This window comes from Peromyscus eremicus, chromosome 13 (assembly GCF_949786415.1).
Source record: "Peromyscus eremicus chromosome 13, PerEre_H2_v1, whole genome shotgun sequence".
Lineage (NCBI taxonomy): Eukaryota > Metazoa > Chordata > Mammalia > Rodentia > Cricetidae > Peromyscus > Peromyscus eremicus.
The window spans coordinates 49,262,856-49,281,336 of record NC_081429.1 but is presented as its reverse complement, the minus strand read 5'-3'; the positions used below and the strand labels follow the sequence as shown (position 1 = coordinate 49,281,336).

Sequence of the window (18,481 nt, the reverse complement as noted above, 5' to 3'; positions counted from 1 at the left end):
CTATGCTCATAAATGTATCAGTTTGTACAGTTAATAGATTGATGTGCTAATGCATTATCTTGAGAGTGAATCTGCTATAAAAACCAGTGTAGTAAGCTTTCTCAAATGTAGTTGGACTTTCCTTTGTGAAAACACCAGCTCCCCAATAATGACACAGAGACTTAATGTTAATTATGAAAGCTCGGCCTTAGCTTAGGCTTGTTACCAACTAGCTCTTATAACTTGAATTAACCCATATTTTTAAATCTATGTCCTGCCATATGGCTCAGTTACCTCTTTTCAGTATGGCATGTCTAACTTGCTCTAAGTCTCCTGGCAAAATCCACGAGCCTAGATTCCTCCTCCTCTTCCTCTTCACGGAAATCCTACCTGTCCTCTTCTGTCTAGCTATTGGCCATTCAGCTCTTTATTAAACCAGTCAGAAAGCCCCTTAAGCAGAGACACATCTTTACAGTGGACACAAATATTACACAACAATCCAGTTTATCCCAGCGAGCTCTACATCCATGCCATATGATGCCCTCCACTGTCTCAGGACTCTAACAGCCAGAGACCATCACTAACACAGCACTTCAGCCTTAAACCAGATTCTAAGTCAAAGTAAAACACTTTTATTTGTAAGTGACCTACTCCATGGTATTGAGTTATTAATAGCAGGAAATGGAGTAATGCATGCTGGGTTGGCAGCACTCAGACTCCATTTCTATGGTGACTGAACAAACACAAGAGGACAGTTAAGAATGAGTTTCCATCAGAAGACCAGCCAAGATGCACCAACCATATTTGCAAAGAGCCCTAAAGCAAATGTAGGAATGAGCCAGCTGCTTTCCATGTATGGGTGTCCAGGTAGTCAGCCTTGCCTTCTGAGGAGTATGGTGTGTGTCATGGCTTGTATTGAAATGTCTCCTACAGGCTCATTTTGAATGTTGGTTCCCAGCTGGACATAGTACTTTGAGAAGGGATGGAAACCTTGGGCTAGAGGAAGTATGCCACTGGACGTGGATCCTGAGGGATATAGTGCCCCTGTCCCCTTCCTGCCAGGCTCTCTGCTTTCCATTTGGCCAAGGCATGAACAGCTCTTTTCTACCATATACTTCAGTCCCCATGACCTTCTGTCCAAAGTATATGGGGCCAAGTGGCAATGGACAGAGCCCAATGGAACTCTAAGCTAGAATAAATCTGTCCTCTATCAAGTTCTCATGGCTGTGCAGAAAAGTAACAAATGCAGAGGATGCGTGGGGACTATGGATGCCAGGCAGCATCCTTCAGATGTTGACCCTCCCCTGAATCTGCCCATCAGATTTGTAACTATAAACAGTGCCACTTCCATCCACTTATCACATTTAGTAATTCTTGGCCTTCTCATAATTCCTTTGTAAATTAGAAGCCATGGAGGGGATGCTTATTAGCAACAACAAAAAGAAATTATCAAAGAGATGCATATAAGTGGTTCTGAAATCATAACAAGCCTGAACAATAAAGACATTGCAGGGTCAAAACAGAGCAGGAACGAAAAGACGAGGTTTGCTGTGTACTTCTTAGTGAACACATATCATGTTTCCCTCTTAGTGTTCAAACAGAATTGTTGTTTTGCTTCTGACTACCTCCTATGGATCCCAACTTTCACCATTTGATGGTGTTCTGTAACCCTCCCGTTGTCCATTAACACACTGCTCCAAGATAGACAACAGTAACTACAGTTGCCGTCTTCACTTTAAGTGAGACACTGGATACTATTAGTAGGCTAACTTAGAAGAGGTCACCTCTTACAGCAATGGCTTGGGCAGTTTGGGGGATTAATGCCAAGTTTGGATGCTATAGTGGTAAGAGCTTCAAATTTGCAAGTCATAAGATAAAAGGCTTACTTCTCATTTTGCATTAATGCATTAGACTTCTTGATAGGAGGCCTGCCATTTAGACATCCCTTATAGTTTATAGGGAGTATAAAATGACATAAATGCTAGTTTGCTTAAGCTACACCATAAAGCTGGTCATTTGTCCTGGCCAAAAATCCACACCCTCAGTGTTGTCAATTAGCTTTCCAATTAGACTCTCTCCAGAGGTGATTAGACTATCTCAATCTCCCAAGAACATCAGAGGGCTTCTAATTAGCATAATTCATGTTAAAATAGATTTGCACTGGTAAAATTAATGGCTTGCCAAGTTGCATTAGTGATGCTACATATGGAACTTACCCGGTGAAAACGTGGGGACATACAGTCTAGTCTCCTCCTCTGCTGTCACAAACAGAGTCATGTAGAAAATCCCATATCTTGCACCTCTAAGCAAGCTGTCTGGAAGCTGCTTTCTAGACTGTGCTGTGCTTGGTCATTGACTGAATAATCAGTCCCCCAGGGACATGATGGCTCCTCTAAGGTTAATTGAACACAGCCTCTAGAATTTGGTCATATGGACCTCAAGGAAACACTATAGGTACCAGTTGTTAGAATATCTGAAGGCCTAGAGCTAGAATTTCATCAAACTTGTAGAATGGATTGGATGTGCTGGATTGTACTTGGTTCCTATTAAATTTTCAATATTTGCTTCTATCTGAAGTCAAATTTGCTTGGGGATTTAATTTTAATATAAACCAACAAAGAGGTTATAAGGAGAATTGACACTCATTGCCTATCTCTAATTGTTGGTGATTACTGTTATTCACAAAAAGTTCATTACTACTCTTCACTCAGTACTTAATCTCTCTTTAGCCTCATCTCATATAAATAAATATATTTGTATATATATATATATATATATATATATATATATATTATGAACTCTCCCAAGAAAATTTTAATTGGAAAGGAACAGGCTAAGGAGTAGGGAACAGAACTTGTTTTGAAAAACTCAGGCTGCCCTATGACAGGGAAAAGAACAGGCATTTTATTGAGTTCTTGGAGGGATCTGTAAAAATCTCTTCTTCTGGGTTTAATGTGACTTTCCCATGTAAAATATAGATTAATATCTGGTTTGTCTTTGGGGATATTCTGACATTCCTGTGGAGTTCTTCCTAGTAATGATAAGGGAATAAGAAATATACACATTCCTTTCATAATCGAGGGAAGAAGAGAAACTAAGTAGATAATATCCTTTATTAAGGACAGGAGAACCATGTTGCTTGGCCCCAAGATTATCCTGACCACTAATTTATGCCCGTTTTGAGGGTCTCTTTCTTTTTAATCTTAGGGGGAGTGCTGGAGGGAGAACTGGTTCACAGCTGTGTTGGGACCTTCCAACCTATTGGAAGAATGGTAATCCTTAAACATCTGATCCATTGGGGAGAAGCCTGGTGCCATGGGCTCTCCATCTCCCATTCCTCCTTTCCCTCTTTTCTGTCTCCTCCTCCTCCTTCTTGTATCCCTTGGCACCATGTGCATGCATGCATGGTACCCACAGAAGCCAGAAGAGGGCAGCAGATCTCCTAGAACTGGAGTTACAGATGATTGTTAGATGCTATGTGGGTGCTGGGAATTGAACCCAGGTCTTCCGGAAGAGCAGAAATGAGCTATCTTTCAGCCTCATTCTATTCCAGATATTCTTGATGGGCTCCCATTATTAACTGTTAGATGGTAATAGACACGGATCTCCAGACAATAGGTTCTGAGTGAGTCTGTGGGATTCAACACACGCACAGGGCTCACCTACGTTAGCAGTCATATTAGGACCATCTGACTATTGCTTGATTTTTATTTTCCTCCTGAGTCCCAGAGGCTATTTAGGACTTCTGTAATCCCCCCACAGGAACTGATAATCCTATAAATGTTTGATGAATACATCCTGCTAATTTTCTTCCATGAGTGTTGGGAGCTATGTGGCCTGGTTTCGGATCAGTATATGAATGGGTCTCCGAGAGGTAAAACTCCTGGAGGTAATCTCTCCCTCAGCAAGAACCAATGGACCTCAGGACAGTGCCGAATACTGCCGAGACCACGCAGTCTACACTCTCTCTTCTCTCACACAATATTGATGAGTCTCTTGGTGGTTTTACTTTCACTGTGTCAGTCACGTATGGGACAGATATGATTATTCCTGAAAACCCAATTTTTTTTTCTCCAACATTTTCCCCTAAAATTCTTTGAGGACTGATGTTTCTCAAGTTTCTTACAGAGAAGCTTAGGCGTGCAGGACCCTTTTTAGGACACGGGAACAAGTTGGAGAAATAAAAGCTTAACTGTATGCGAGCAGTTTATGGCAAATCACCCCTATTTCTCTAAATATGCTTTATTAAGTTTTGGACAATATTGTTGTTCTTGAGAATTTGTGTCTGTGTTTATCATCTTTTAGCTTTGTAAGGCCAGTATGCACCTGGCTCAATATTTAGCCAAGCTAACAAAATGTGGTGTGTTGCTTTTGGTTTAAAAGTCGTTTTGATATAAATGTTGGGGAAAAAAAAAACATTTTTTTCCTGGAGGTTAATCCTGGAGGGTGGGGAAAACATGCTGGTTTTTTGAGTATACATAAAGATGGCTTGAGCTATTCAGGGCTGGCCACTGTGTGAATCTCCTCTGGTGGTCAGACAATTCTGCCAATGCCCCCTCCCCATCTCAAGCCCTGAACTCGGGCTGTAGTTGCACATTGGCACATAAACCAGAACGAACCAATTTGGAATAACTCATAAGTATAGAACACAGATATAGATAGCTGGGGTATGTCATAGATAAGATGATTGGTGAAGATAATGATGAATACAATTTCCATATGGAAAGACCTTGAGTTCTGTTTGGCTATACATATTCATGTACATAATATAATACAGTATTATACAGACTGGAATCATATTCAATAATACTCAAGGAACATTGAAGTAAGCCAATATGAGCTTTTACCTCATCTAATAAACTAGAGTTAAACATTATAAAGCTCAGGGATTCCATCATATATCCAAGATCTATCAAACTATACTGTTACCATCTCTTAGTGGGTCTTGTCCTCATTCTTTCAAGATGGCTACAATAGCTCCAGGTGTGTGATGGGGAAGGAGAGTGAGAAAATGGCTTTCACAAGGTTAAGTTTTGCCTTTTTATTCAAGAAAAAAATATCTTTCTCAAAAAAAAAAAATTTCACCTACCGTGGTCCGAACTTTGGCATTTTTTACTTTCAAAGGAATTAGGAGGGAACGGTTTCAAACAGGTATTTTACCATCTTGAAGAAAATGGAATACTGACATTAAGCAAGAAGGAAATTGGTATTGGCAAGCAAATATTATTGTTTACCATTTCTGTATTTGCCAATTTCCTTATCAGATAACTTACATGTCTAATATCTCTGTCTTTGTACAGGAACAACTATTTACATAATAAAACTGAGTACTATAGACTTTCAATAATTTGTTTAAGAAAAAGCAGTCACATATGGTGATGTATACCTGTGATCTCAATACTTGAATGTAATTTCAATGATTGAAGCAAGATTACATATTTAGGTCATTCTGGTGTACATACTGAAACTATATAAGAGAGAGAAGGATGGTGGGAGGGAGGAAGGGAGAAAGGAGGAAAAAAAGAAAGAATGATGTTCATAATTTAAATCCAAGTCAGTTTGACTAATATCATTAATAATAATAATGATAATAACATATAATAACACATAATCAACATTGGTCAAATGCTTGCCTCAGGTTAGATATTCCTCTAGGTGCTTTTATATTCATCGATTCATTTCTGTTAGAAACTTTCTGAGGAAGGTATTTTCATATGACTCATTTAGCAGGCGAGAAGACAAAAGTTTAGATAAACAAAGAGACTCATTAAAGTCACATGAATTATACAAGTGAAACTCAAGCCCGAGCCTAGTTCTGTGTGACTCCTTAGCTCGGGACTACTCTACTCCCCAGCTTTTGCAAAAATCACCTGATCAAACTGTGTGCATTTTCGTCATCAATGAGCAAGCCAATGGCCAAGTACTTGTAAGGCGTCTGTCTCTATCCATTATAACAAAATAACTGAGTAATTTGTAAATAATAGAAACTTACTTCTCACCATTTTGGAGGCTGAGAGGTCCAAGTTCAAGGTACCCACAGATTATGTGTCTGGGGAAGATTTATTGTTTTCTTTCAAGATGGTACCTCTGCTTGCCCTAGCTGGTAGAAGGGATGAAGGAAACAGCTATTTCATTTAAACTCTTAAAGGGAGACTCCTCATAGCCTAATGACCTCGCAGATGCCAGTGTCAACACTATTGCCAACCAGTGCTGCAAATTTTAAAAAAAATTAGTGAGAGGTAGGGCTGGGAATAGAAATGAAAGTTTTATGAAATGGGGAGGTGATTAGTGTCCAGTTGGTGTGTCCACCTTGTATGGAATAAGCACTGGACCCTTTTTCATGACATCATGGCCTCTTTCCTTCGATCGCTGCATGTTCTTGGTTAAATCAGGAGGTTATACCTATTGGAGAAGAGGAGGATGATTACTACCTATCTATTGACCATGCTTCCATTGCTTCTTACTAACAGGCCCCTCATTCTGCTAATAACCACACTGGGCTCATTCAAAACAACTCACCTTCACAATCCTTTTTTGGATCTGTAGCATGGGCACATGCCCAAAAGCTGGCCAGTGGTATGGAACTGAACACAGAGTTCGGTTGGAGCTACCTGCAAAGCAATTGTTAGTTGCTCAAAAGAAGCAAGCTTGTGCTCTATCTGGCAGTGTGAATACTAAAATTTGAATAATACAGAGATCTCGTATGGCCCCTGTGTTAAGTATGACGTGTAAATTTATGAAGTGTTCTATATTTTGTGCAGTTCCTGGAAGTTGTTCAACACTTTTTCTGATTAATCCCAAATACAAAATGCTCTATCCGAATGCAGTGGGTGGCAGCCAGGATTGAAGTGATGTTTTCACTACGGAAAATGGGGGTGGGAGGATGTCAAGCAGCTCGAGCACTTGCCTTTTTCATTCTTTCAGCTCAGCCTGGAATGGGATTGTGATATGCAGCTGGGCAGCAAGTGTCATAGGAGAATAAAGGTTATGGTGTCACACTTAGCATGAAACGGTAGAAAGGCAATCCCACCGAGTCCCCGGTAGAATTGTGAAGCCTCCATACTGGCCTCAGCTGGTTCATTTTTTGCACTTACAATGAGTCATGAAAAATAAACCCCTACTTAGGTAAGCCGCGATAGTTACTATCTTGCTGTTGCATGGAGCTGAAAATTCCCAGTGATAGATGGCCGTGTCCCCTGCAATTACGTTAATTTGTCGAAGAGCCATGTTCAGCATAGGGCACATCATTGTCATGCCCCAAGCTTCCACTGTACAGAGGATCCAGGTGATGTTGAGCTTGGAGATAATGGATTTATGGCTCTGGTACCTCACTCTAAAGGGCTTCAGTACTGTAAGGTGACTGCAAAGCTAACCTTCGAGGCTGGGTGTTTGTCCCCCTACTCTGAACCTTAGCTTTGATGCAACTATAATATAAACTTTAAATAGAAATGCCTGATGCAAATGATACGTGTGGAAACATTTCTTTCAGGAAGCAGAGCAAATAATCTCACCCTTCCCAACTCACTTTTGTGTGTATCCCCAGGTTTCTTGTATACGATCCTTTGAACAATCCCTTTTCCCTGAATTTGGTCTAAATTTCATTTTATTCAGAAGTTGTGTGGTTGAAGAAGCTTCCTGGGAGAGGTCATCCCAAATGACTCAACTCCCAGAGAGAAGGGAACTTACAAGAAGAGAACTCACAATCTCCCCTTCTCAGAACTCCTGCTCCATCCATGGCCATCTCGTTAGCCTCGCAAAGTACATCTGCATTTTTTATTAGGATTTTCGTTGAGAGCTAAGTCTTTTCACGGTGTGCTCTTGGAATGAAGTCATAATCATCTCTACTACACATTTATTATGTATATATATATACATATATATACATACTCCATACATATTTATATATAACATTAGGCTTGTTGCTATGGAAACGATTACAATACTAACAAATTAAGCATTGTGACTCCACTGTAGTAAGAAATAAGAAATTCAAATGAAACACCAAGCAGTTGTTTAAGCACCAAAAGCTTTAGTAATTAAATACATCAAGACAATACAGAAAACCACAAATTAATATCTAGGAGCCTTTTCCAGTATGAAAGTCAGCTTTGATGCTGTTTTTCTTTTCCCACGGCATCAACAATCTACATCTTTATAAATTCAGTCTGGCACTGGGTTAAGAAGACTATATCTGCTACACTGTAAGCTCTCACACCTATGGTCTCGGCTCTCACTGTAGACAGTCCCACCTCCCACAGTCAGGGAGAAGGATTTCATGATGCTTTATATTAATCAAAAGGAGGACTTTTGAAAAGGGGAAGCTCAAACGTGAAGTTGCCCCTAACATCCCCTGTTTCATTCAGGCAACATGTAGAACTACCCCTGGGGTTTTGAATATATTAACATCCTTTCACAATTAACCCTAATGGGACCAATGCAGCATTTCCCCCAGCCCCTAGATTCAAAGCTGCAAAACGCACAGCACTTAAACAGATCTCATTATATCAGCTATGCCGGATCTCTCCTCTTTACACACAGAGGACTGTACCTCTTTCTCTGTCATGCAACATTAAAACAGGAGCACACACAAGGATGACATGGATTTGACAAAAAATTAATGATTTGTACATCACTTTAATGCTTCAAATCTGCAATTCATGTATGCTAATTAGTTCATAATGGGCTGTTGAAGAACAGAACTGTCATCCTGCTGTTTCACAGGTTTCTGGGAGCTCCCATGCAGCCCTGGCTTGCTGGGTAGGCTTCTGGGTCCTGGGCTGTAACACGGCAGATCTATGATAGCCTTCCCCACCCCCACCCCCACACACAATTGTTTCCTGGATATGGTGCTTTAATCTATCAGAGTTACGAGGGCATATCTCAAGTAAGTGGTTCCTGGGTGCCGCAATACATCCTGGGAGCCACAGCATAGCGTCACTATATCTCGATGATTGATTTCTAGATTTTAGGCTGTCAGGCTATACCTCAGAGGGTAGCTGTCAGCTTCCGAAATGTATGGAGTTGTATTATGCAGCACATTTTGAGAATGTATCTGCAACTTTTAAAAAATACTATTTACAGATAAAAATGGCTGTAGTACTTGGAGAGGAGAAACAGGGCGATCACACAGATCAGCTCCTTTCTTACTGTACGATCATGTAGATCCCCCTACTTCAAGCAATCAGCCACCTCCCCGCTTGTCTATTCTCACAGCAGAGACAAAGGCTGTCATAGTCGCAGGAGTCTGCGAAGCTGAGCTGTTACACAGACCGTGGAGAAACACCCGTGCTTGCTGGATTTAAAATCATGCTGCCGTTTATATTGGGAAGCAAACTGATTTTTCCCTGATGCGGTGATGCAGGCTCGATTTGATGTGGTCTTCTTGCCACACCTGCTCGTCTGGAAACCCCAGCTACTGCGCATGTGCAGAGAGGGGACGCCACAAAGGAACAGGAATCAAATTTGGTAACAGCTTAGGGAAAATCAGTCAGGTTCTGATGACTGAAATTCTTGTGCTGAAGATTTTTACAGGGGAAAAAAAATATAAACTAGAGATCATCAGAGAAAAACTGAGCCAAGCCGGGGGAAAGATACTCCAAATAGAGTTGAGCTGTTGAAAGAGTTTTTGATATTGCCGGTAGTCATATTACAGGCATGGGGAATACTGATGTGATCGAAGGAAGTCTGGAAGGGCTTTAATCAGTTAGAATTTTGTTGCAGTGTTTATTTAAGGTCTATAACCAAGCCTGGAGGAAGATTTACTAATCATTATTGGTGTTTAACAAAAGTCGAGTGAGTGAAAGGTACTTTTTAAAATGGTATGCATTTTCAAAGACATAAAATGGTATTCCAACCTACAGTCTGTACATGGTTCTCCAGCTAGGACATGTACATTCGGTGTATTGATGACATTTTCTGATTCATATTTGGTTTTGGTTTTGTCTTGATTCTAATTTTTTTTTTCTAAAAACAACATCTGATATAGCCCACGCTGGCTCAGGACTCCCTGTGTAGCTGAGGTTGGCCTTGATCCTCCTGCCTCTACCTCTCAGTTGCTGGGATTCTTACTAATACTTGAACCATCTTTTCTTGTGAGGGAACTCAAGTCACAAATCTGAAGCTCCATGCAATGGTTGGGTTAATCGAAGATGGAGATTAAGATTTGTGTTGGGTCTGGGATGTTGGGTCATTTGGTAGACTTAGATTCTGGAGAAACTGCCAGACTGTTTTTTAAGGAAATAGTAGCATTTTACATCCCGACCAGCAGTTTGTGAGGCTTGCTTCCTCCACGTCCTCACCAATACTTGGTGAGCTCCGTCCTTCCACTTGAGTTCTATTAATAATAGATATTATTTGTCTTGCCTTGCTGAGGTTTTAACCTGAATTTCCCTCATAACTACTCGTTTATTAACTCAGCGTTGTGCTCATGTACTTGCTCTCTGCTCTTCATGCTGCTCATTTTGATTTGTTGTTCTTTTTTGTTATTTATTCCTGAGTTATTTGTATGTTAAATACGTGGGGCTTTTATCAGGTATGATTTGCAAATAGCTTCCCCAGATCTGAGGCTTTTCTTTCATTGGCCTAGCACCTGCCTTAGGGAGGGTTTCTATTGCTGTGAAGAAACACCATGACCACAGCAACTCTTACAAAAGAAAGCATTTAATTGGAGTGGCTCATTCAGAGGTTCAGTCTATTATCATCATGGTGGGACATGGTGGTGTGCAGGCAGACATGATGCTGGAGAAGTAGCTGAGAGTCCTACACCTTGCAGGCAACAGGAAGTGGTCTGTCTCACTGGATGTGCCTTGAACATAAATGAGACCTCAAAGCTCACCTCCATAGTAACTAACACACTTCCTCCAACAAGGCCACACCCACCCCAACAATGCCAAGCCTCCTAATAGTGCCACTCCCTTTGGAAGTCATCTTCTTTCAAACCACCACAGCATCTTTTTGGAGGCAAGGTTTCACTGTGTAGCTTCGGCTGTCCTGGAACTCACTATGCAGACCAAGCCAACCTTGAACTCACAGAAATCTGCCTGCCTCTGCCTTCTGAGTGCTGGGACTGATGTGCATCACCAACCCTGGCTAGTATTATTTTTTGAAGGGAATAAAGTCTTAATTTAATTGTATTAAAATTGATTACCTATATATTTACATTTATGTCCTTACAGCCAGTATCTACAAGGTTCCAGGGCTCCTGTAAATAACAGAATCCAAAGGTTCTCAAGATCCTACATAAAATGGCATAGCATTAGTATATAACCTGGACCTGTCCTCTTCTGTGAAGTGCATTATCTCCAGATCACTTACAGTCCACTTACATACAATGCCAGTGGACTTCTTCTTGGTTGGTTGGTTGGTTTGGGATAGGCTTGCACTACCGTGCTTGTTCAGTTCTTTTAGTTTTATATTTCTGATTCCAGGTTGGCTGAATCTGAGGATGTGGTACTTATAGACTCAAACCACCTACTGTGTGTTTTCTGTTGTATTCCCTCATCATTCTCAGATCATCTGCCAGATTTTCATTTGCTCTTCATTATCTCCATCCTGTGGTGGAGGCTGAGAAGCCCAGCCAGAAATGAAATCATCTGTGCAGACAAAGACTTTATAAATACACACATGCTCACAGCTGCTGTGTTTTTGAATGGCCAGAACATGAAACCCACTCAAATGCTCACCCACAGGTGAGCAAATACATATATTGTTCTATATTTGCATGCAAGTGTTTAGTCTTAGGAACAGAAGGAGTGTTACACGCGTAATGTGTGTGCACCTGAAAGCAATTAGGCTGGTGGAAGAAGCCAAGCAGAAAGAGGACACACTGTATGAGTTCATTTCCGTGACAGGGACAAGGAAATGCAGGATAATCTACAGTGACACAGAGCAGATCAGCAGAGTGTGGGGATGAGGTGGGAGAGGAAGACAAATTCCGAGGGCACCAGCAAACCATAGGTGCTGATGGAGATGCCAATTCACTTGTTTGAACTGAGTGCTTCAGGAGTGTGCATGTATCTTCAAATTTATCATATTTTAAACATGAATGTGGTTAGTTTACTGTCTGTCCATCTATCTCAAGAAAGCTCTGAAAGTCTTCCCCTTGATGTGTTCAGAGTCCCTTACTGCTGCATTCCCAGTTCCCCATGGCTGAGTCACAGTACAGAACAAGAAACCCTTCCACCAACGACTGTCCGATTCGGATTTCAAGACACAGTCCCTCTCTCCATCATCTCACTTTACTATAGTGCACAGCTGGTTTTGCCGAGAAGGATGGAACAGATGTAAAACTTCAGACACTAAGTTCAAGAGAAGGAAGCAGCAATATGACCAGAGCTTAAGTTCAGGAAGAGAAGAAAGACCCATCCAGTGCTCAGCTCATTGGCATTAACATTACAAAATGACAGTGACAGGAGAAAACATTTAAACATTTGCAATAGGTATAGTTGACTCAGCTCTAGAATATACAAAGAATTCTTAGAACTTCTTAGTAAGGAGAGAAATAATGCCCCCAAACCAATTAGATATCCATATATATATATATATATATATGTGTGTGTGTGTGTGTGTGTGTGTGTGTGTGTGTGTGTGTGTGTAGATAGGTAGATAGTTATAGATATCTCTCTATATATATATGGGTAGCTAACTAGCTAGCTAATATATCTACATATATATACACACACATATACATATGTGAGTGTAGGTAGGTAGGTAACTGTATATACACACACATATATATGTAGGTAGGCAGATAGATAGCTATATATATATGTATATATATACACACATATATACATTTATATGTATGTAGGTATGTAGATAGCTATACATACACATATGTAGGTAGGTAGGTAGGTAGGCAGCTCTAGATGTATCCAATCGTATGCTTATATGAATGCATGGTAAGCCCACTCAAAAGTACTTAGTCATCATTAGACAAAATAAATTGAAAATCACACTATATACTGAGACTAATGCACAACCAGAGGGTTGCTGAAATTAAACATAATAACAGCATCACAAACTGTTGGTGAGGATGTTGGTATTTAGAATTTTGATACATCGATGGAGGGATTTTAAAAATGCTAAGTTGACTTTCAAAAGCTCTTTGAGAATTTCTTTGAAGAGTTAAGGATATGTGATGCCCAAGACCCAGCAATTTCTCTCCTGAGTGTGTACTCAAGTGAGCTGAAATGAAAGCACATGCCCACACAAATATGTGAATATTCATTGTCGTTTTATTCAAGGTTGCCCGTGACTGGAAACTCTTTCTCCTCCACTGGGGACTCCAGTTACTCGTGTGTTGGAAGTTTGAAGTTGTTCCTCAGCTCTGACATCTGCTCATTTGCTTTTCCAGTTTGGATAAACAATTCTCTCTGGGTTTCATTTCAGGTAGCTTCTACTGCTATTTCTTAGAAATTAAGGATCTTTTCTTTTCCACTATGTAATATATTCCTTCCCTCCCAGAGAATAGTTTACAGTGCTAGAAGATGATCCGTTGGGTCTATGAATGTTGTCCACACCACAATGGTGAGCTATCTCTCTTTTGCTTTCTGAACTTATGGACGGCGGCATTATAATAACTTTTAACTTCTTTGTTTGTGAACTTTATTGCCAACATCATCAGTTTCAGTCAATTGACTTCCTCCCTCATTATGAGTCACACTTCCTTGCTTCAAATGCTAATTCTGCTAATTTCAGAATAAATGTTTGACATCGTGAATTTTATATTTGAGAGTAAAGTTTGAATCCTTGTAAACATTCTTGAGCTTGACTACAGAATGCACTTGAACCACTGTTTAAACTTACTTCTGGTTGTTGTTGCATGGAAGGAGAGCAGTCTTTCTTCTAGGAGCTACTTAATGTCAACACTCCAGCCAGATCTTTCTGCCAGCTCTACATAGTATCCCATGAATGATGAGGTTCTGCTCCCTGGCTGGTGGGAACAGGGAACATCACTGGCTTTGTGAGAGCACTTGATATGAGTTTTCTAATCTTTTCAGAGAGTTTTTTTTCCCCCAGGCTTATAGAGTAGACATGCAAACACATATCAGAGACATCTCAGGTGAAGAGTGAGACATGGAGGACTTGGCATAGGACCGTCAGTTCAGCTCTGTTCTCTCTTCTCCCACAACCTCTAACTACACAAGCACCCTTTTCTCCCCCATTCTAGGAGGCCCCTGCACTCTGCTTATGATTAGTCCCTTCTGCACCATAGCCAGAGTATCTAGGCCAGTGGTTCTCAACCTTCCTAATGCTGTGACCCTTTAATACAGTTCCTCATGCTGTGGTGAACCCCAACCACAAAATTATTCTTGTTACTACTTCATAACTGTAATTTTGCTACTCTTATGAATCATAATGTAAATACTATATTTTCTGATGGTCTTTTGGGGTTCCATCCCACAGGTTGAGAACCACTGATCTATGCAATGGGCACATCATAGGACCCACTACCTCTGTCTCCCATACATTCAGACTCATTGCTTTTCATTTCTTGATGCCCCAAATACTCACAATGGTTGAATCATATTTAGTGTCCATTTTTGCTTAGTTGTTTCAGAAATAACAACAGTGTTTGATTTTTTAAGGTGCTATTCATTTATAAAGAAACAGGAAGCTTGCAAATAATCTTTGGGATAAAGAAGACTCAGGTGTTAGGTTGAGAGAAACAAAGACAGAAGGCTTAAGCATAGGACCAGCCCAAACTTCCAGTTTGAAAACAGAAAAGGTCATCATGCTAGACAGAACACGTCCTTGAAAGACGCTGAGTCCTGATCACAAAGACTAGGAATGCAGTACCTTGTAGGGAAAAAGTGACTTTGCAGATTGGCCCAAGTATTGAAATGATCATAGGCTAGGGAGATTATCTGGGACTATTTGGGTAGATACAACATAATCACTGTGGTCCTTATAAGAGAAAGATGGAGGTAGTAATGTCAGAGATGTGGACCGAGAGGACAGAATTGACCATGGACATTGCCATTTCGTTACAAGATTAAGAGCTCTTTGGGAAACAATCTGACAGTGGTGGAGGGATTGGAGGCTGGTGTGGACCCAGAAGCCAAGAACTGAAGGTGACCTCTGGAAGCTGGAAAATGCAAACAAACAAACAAACAAGATATTTTTCTTTAATGCTTTCAGAAGGAAAATAGCTCTGTTAAAATCTTAATATAAGCCCAGCCAAGGCCCTTATAAACATTGGAACTCCAGAACTGTATGAGAAGGAAAGGTTATATTTTTGAGATTACTTAGTGATAATGTGTTATAGCAGTGATTGGGCACTAGCAAAGCTAGAAATTAGAAGTGCATGCTTCAGCCAGGCGGGGGTGGCACACGCCTTTGATCCCAGCACTCGGGAAGCAGATCCAGGCAGATCTCTGTGAGTTTGAGGCCAGCCTAGTCTACAGAGTTAGATCCAGGACAGGCACCAAAACTACACAGAGAAATTCTGTCTCGGAAAAAGAAGAAGGAGGAGGAGGAGGGGAAGGGGGAGAGGTAGGGGGAGGAGGGGGAGGAGATGGAGGAGGAGGAGAAGGAGGAGGAGGAGGAGGAGGAGGAGGAGGAGGAGGAGGAGGAGGAGGAGAAGAAGAAGAAGAAGAAGAAGAAGAAGAAGAAGAAGAAGAAGAAGAAGAAGAAGAAGAAGAAGAAGAGTGTCCTTCAGTCCTTCAGCTCCTGTATCAACAAGAACATGGCCAGGTAGTGAAGTTCCCATGTGTAGGCTTCCTCATTTGGACATCTTCTATCTGCTGGTGTATGAAGAACTCAACTCCAAATGGGTCCCACTTTCTGTTAGCCTCTCTTGACGTACTAAACTGACCGCAGTGAAGGGTGGCTCTTAGCCAGGGGCTTACAGCAATACTGGTGCCTGTAATATCCTCAGCCCTCATCTGCATCCAAATAGATCCAGGTTACACAAGGGATGAAGGAAAGAAAGTGGATCTACAAACCTAAATTAGACATCTTTAACTATGTTCAGCATTAAGAAAATTGAAGTCTCCTCTTCAAACATTTGCATTTAGAAACCTGGATGTATTAGTTAGTGTTTTGTAGCCGTGATAAAACACCATGGCCCAAGGTAACTTATAGAAGAAAGAGTTTATTTGGGCCTACAGTTCCAGAGGGTGAGACTCAATAATGGTAGTGGAGATTTGGCAGCAAGCAGCTGGAACAGGAAGTTGAGAGGTCACATCACACATAGGAAGCAGAGCACACACTGGAACTTACTCCTGTGAGGCTATAAGCTCTCAAAGCCCTCTCCGATGGTAATGCTCTTCCTCCAGGAAGTCTTTGTTTCCTGAAAGTTCCTTAACCTCCATAAACAGCAGCACCAAGCGAGGATCAGGTGTTCTAATACATGAATCTGTTGAGGAACAGTCCTCATCCAAACTACCACAACAGGCTTTCATATTCGAAATAAGGGATTCCTTATATCTCACACCCTTAGCTCTAGTTTATTTCTACTTACTTTCCACCACTTAAAATAATTGAATAGTAATTATTAATGAACCTTTTATCATGATTCCTGGATACCTTTGTAATACCTGTGAGCTAGTTTTTCCTCATTATGATAAAACACCTGAGAACTGGAACTTAAAGATTTATCTTGGCTCATATCTTCAAAGGTTTCAATTTGGGGATCCTTGGCCTTTTTGTTTTGGGTTTGAAGTGTAAGTAGAAGAAAGAGAAGAGAGGAGGAAGGGGAGGGAAGAAGGGAAAAAGAATGAGAAGACAGGAGGAGAAGAATGGTGAAAAAGAGATAAGGGAAGGAAACAAGGTAAGTAGAGAGGCTCTCGAGAAGACCTGGGGACTAGATATCTCCTTCAGTGGCGTGTCCCCACTGACCGCTTCTCCTTCTGGAGAGCCCACCTCCTAAGAGGTTCAGCTATGAACTCATTGACAGGTTAGTCCGTGTGAGTCAATTATGTAGTTGAGTCTCGGCAGCACCACCACCCAGGGACCAAACTTTCAATCCTTGAGTCTCTTAAGGGCATCAGCGATCCTAACCATCATATTGAAGTTAAGTCATAACCATTCTTTATCGGTGAAACTTTCTTAATAACACAGAAAAGTTGTCGGTATGGAAAGCCCGAGTACATTAAAGTCCTCCATAGAGAATGAGCAGCCAGGAAGATAAAATTCAGAGAACTGAATGGTCTCCTTTCTGGGCCAGGTAGGAAAAGAGCTGTGGGAAGATGGTTGTCGCTTTGGTTGTAAATCTCTCTCTCTCTGTGAGGATGAGCACATACAAGGAATGAGCTGACTTGCACATGCATTGTGGTGGAGGAGAGCTTTGCTCCTGGGTACACAGAAGGGCACATTGTTGGGGTTCGGTTCAGCGCCTGTGGCCTCTCTGTGAGAAATAAGGAATGCTCCACAGCCTCCTTTGTCACAGCGTTGAGCTGCAAGTTCAGGTCAGGCAGAGTGGACGCGGTGGCTTCTTCTTTTTTTTTTTCTATTTTGTTTTTCTTTTCATTTTCTCGTCTCCTCCCTTTTTTCTTCCTTGCCTCCATAAAGATCTTATGAAACAAGCCATGACAAGATTTTCAGACAGACTAGATGAGACAAGAAGATGTCCACCAGCAGAATTAGGTTTAAGGAGCCCTAAATTAGTTTGGCTAGTTTTATCTTATTTACAAGATGGATAATATATACATACACATTGAAACTGTGTCTATATAAGATCGCAAGTCCAATTTCTTCTGAAAATCAGATATTCCTTTTTCCTTCATTAACTGGATGATAGCAACGCATAGCACTGCCTTTCCTTTCATATTTTTGCTTCAGTTAATTGTAAGAATCCATTCATATATGCTAAGTATGAAGTTGTTTTGTGTCTCAAACACCTATGCGTATGTGCACACCCTTTTCATGTCTTCTTTCCATATCCTAATCTAGAAGAATCTCAAAATGACGGAGGCTAAACGTTACTTGTACGACTAGCAGCATTTTGTTTTCCTTTGTCATGTTATCATTTATCTATCACAAAACAGGTATCAGGTTCTCTGTTATGGAGCTACCAATGAAATAGTGGTGCTGAGGCTTGGAAAAGAGTCTAAAGAAATCTGGCTTGCAGAAGCATAGGGGAAAAGCTCCCTGGAGGCTGCCGGCTGATTACAGGAACTGTCAGTCAGGTGGCAGTACTTTGAAGGCTAGAGGCATTCTTGAGAGTCTCCTGCGGAGTGTGTGAGGACTAGGAGAAGAGAGTTCAACTCAGGAAAACTCAGCAGACAGAGCTTGTCATTTGTCAGGTAGTTCCTTGGAACAATTTTGACTTAGGAATAGAGAATCTGGGTCTTACAGGTGCTGCATCCTTAATGGTAGAGAGTTGCAAAAGAAGATCCAGCCTACAATTTGGGAATGAAAATGAAAAATAAATTATAAAATCTAAGCCATCATTAGATGCATGGCCTCAATCCCATTACTTTGTCTAGCATATTAATTATTACATATGTATGAAGTGCCTGTGAAGTTATCAGGGTTACCTGTGGACAGCACAGACACT

General features: G+C 40.9%; 1 non-coding gene across 1 annotated transcript; it reads left to right on the top strand.

Moving 5' to 3' along the window:
- The first annotated feature begins 6,631 nt into the window (after positions 1–6,631).
- On the top strand, positions 6,632–6,735 carry LOC131923765 (U6 spliceosomal RNA). Its single transcript, XR_009382695.1, has one exon. It is a non-coding gene; the product is annotated as a U6 spliceosomal RNA (small nuclear RNA).
- Positions 6,736–18,481: the final 11,746 nt, after the last annotated feature.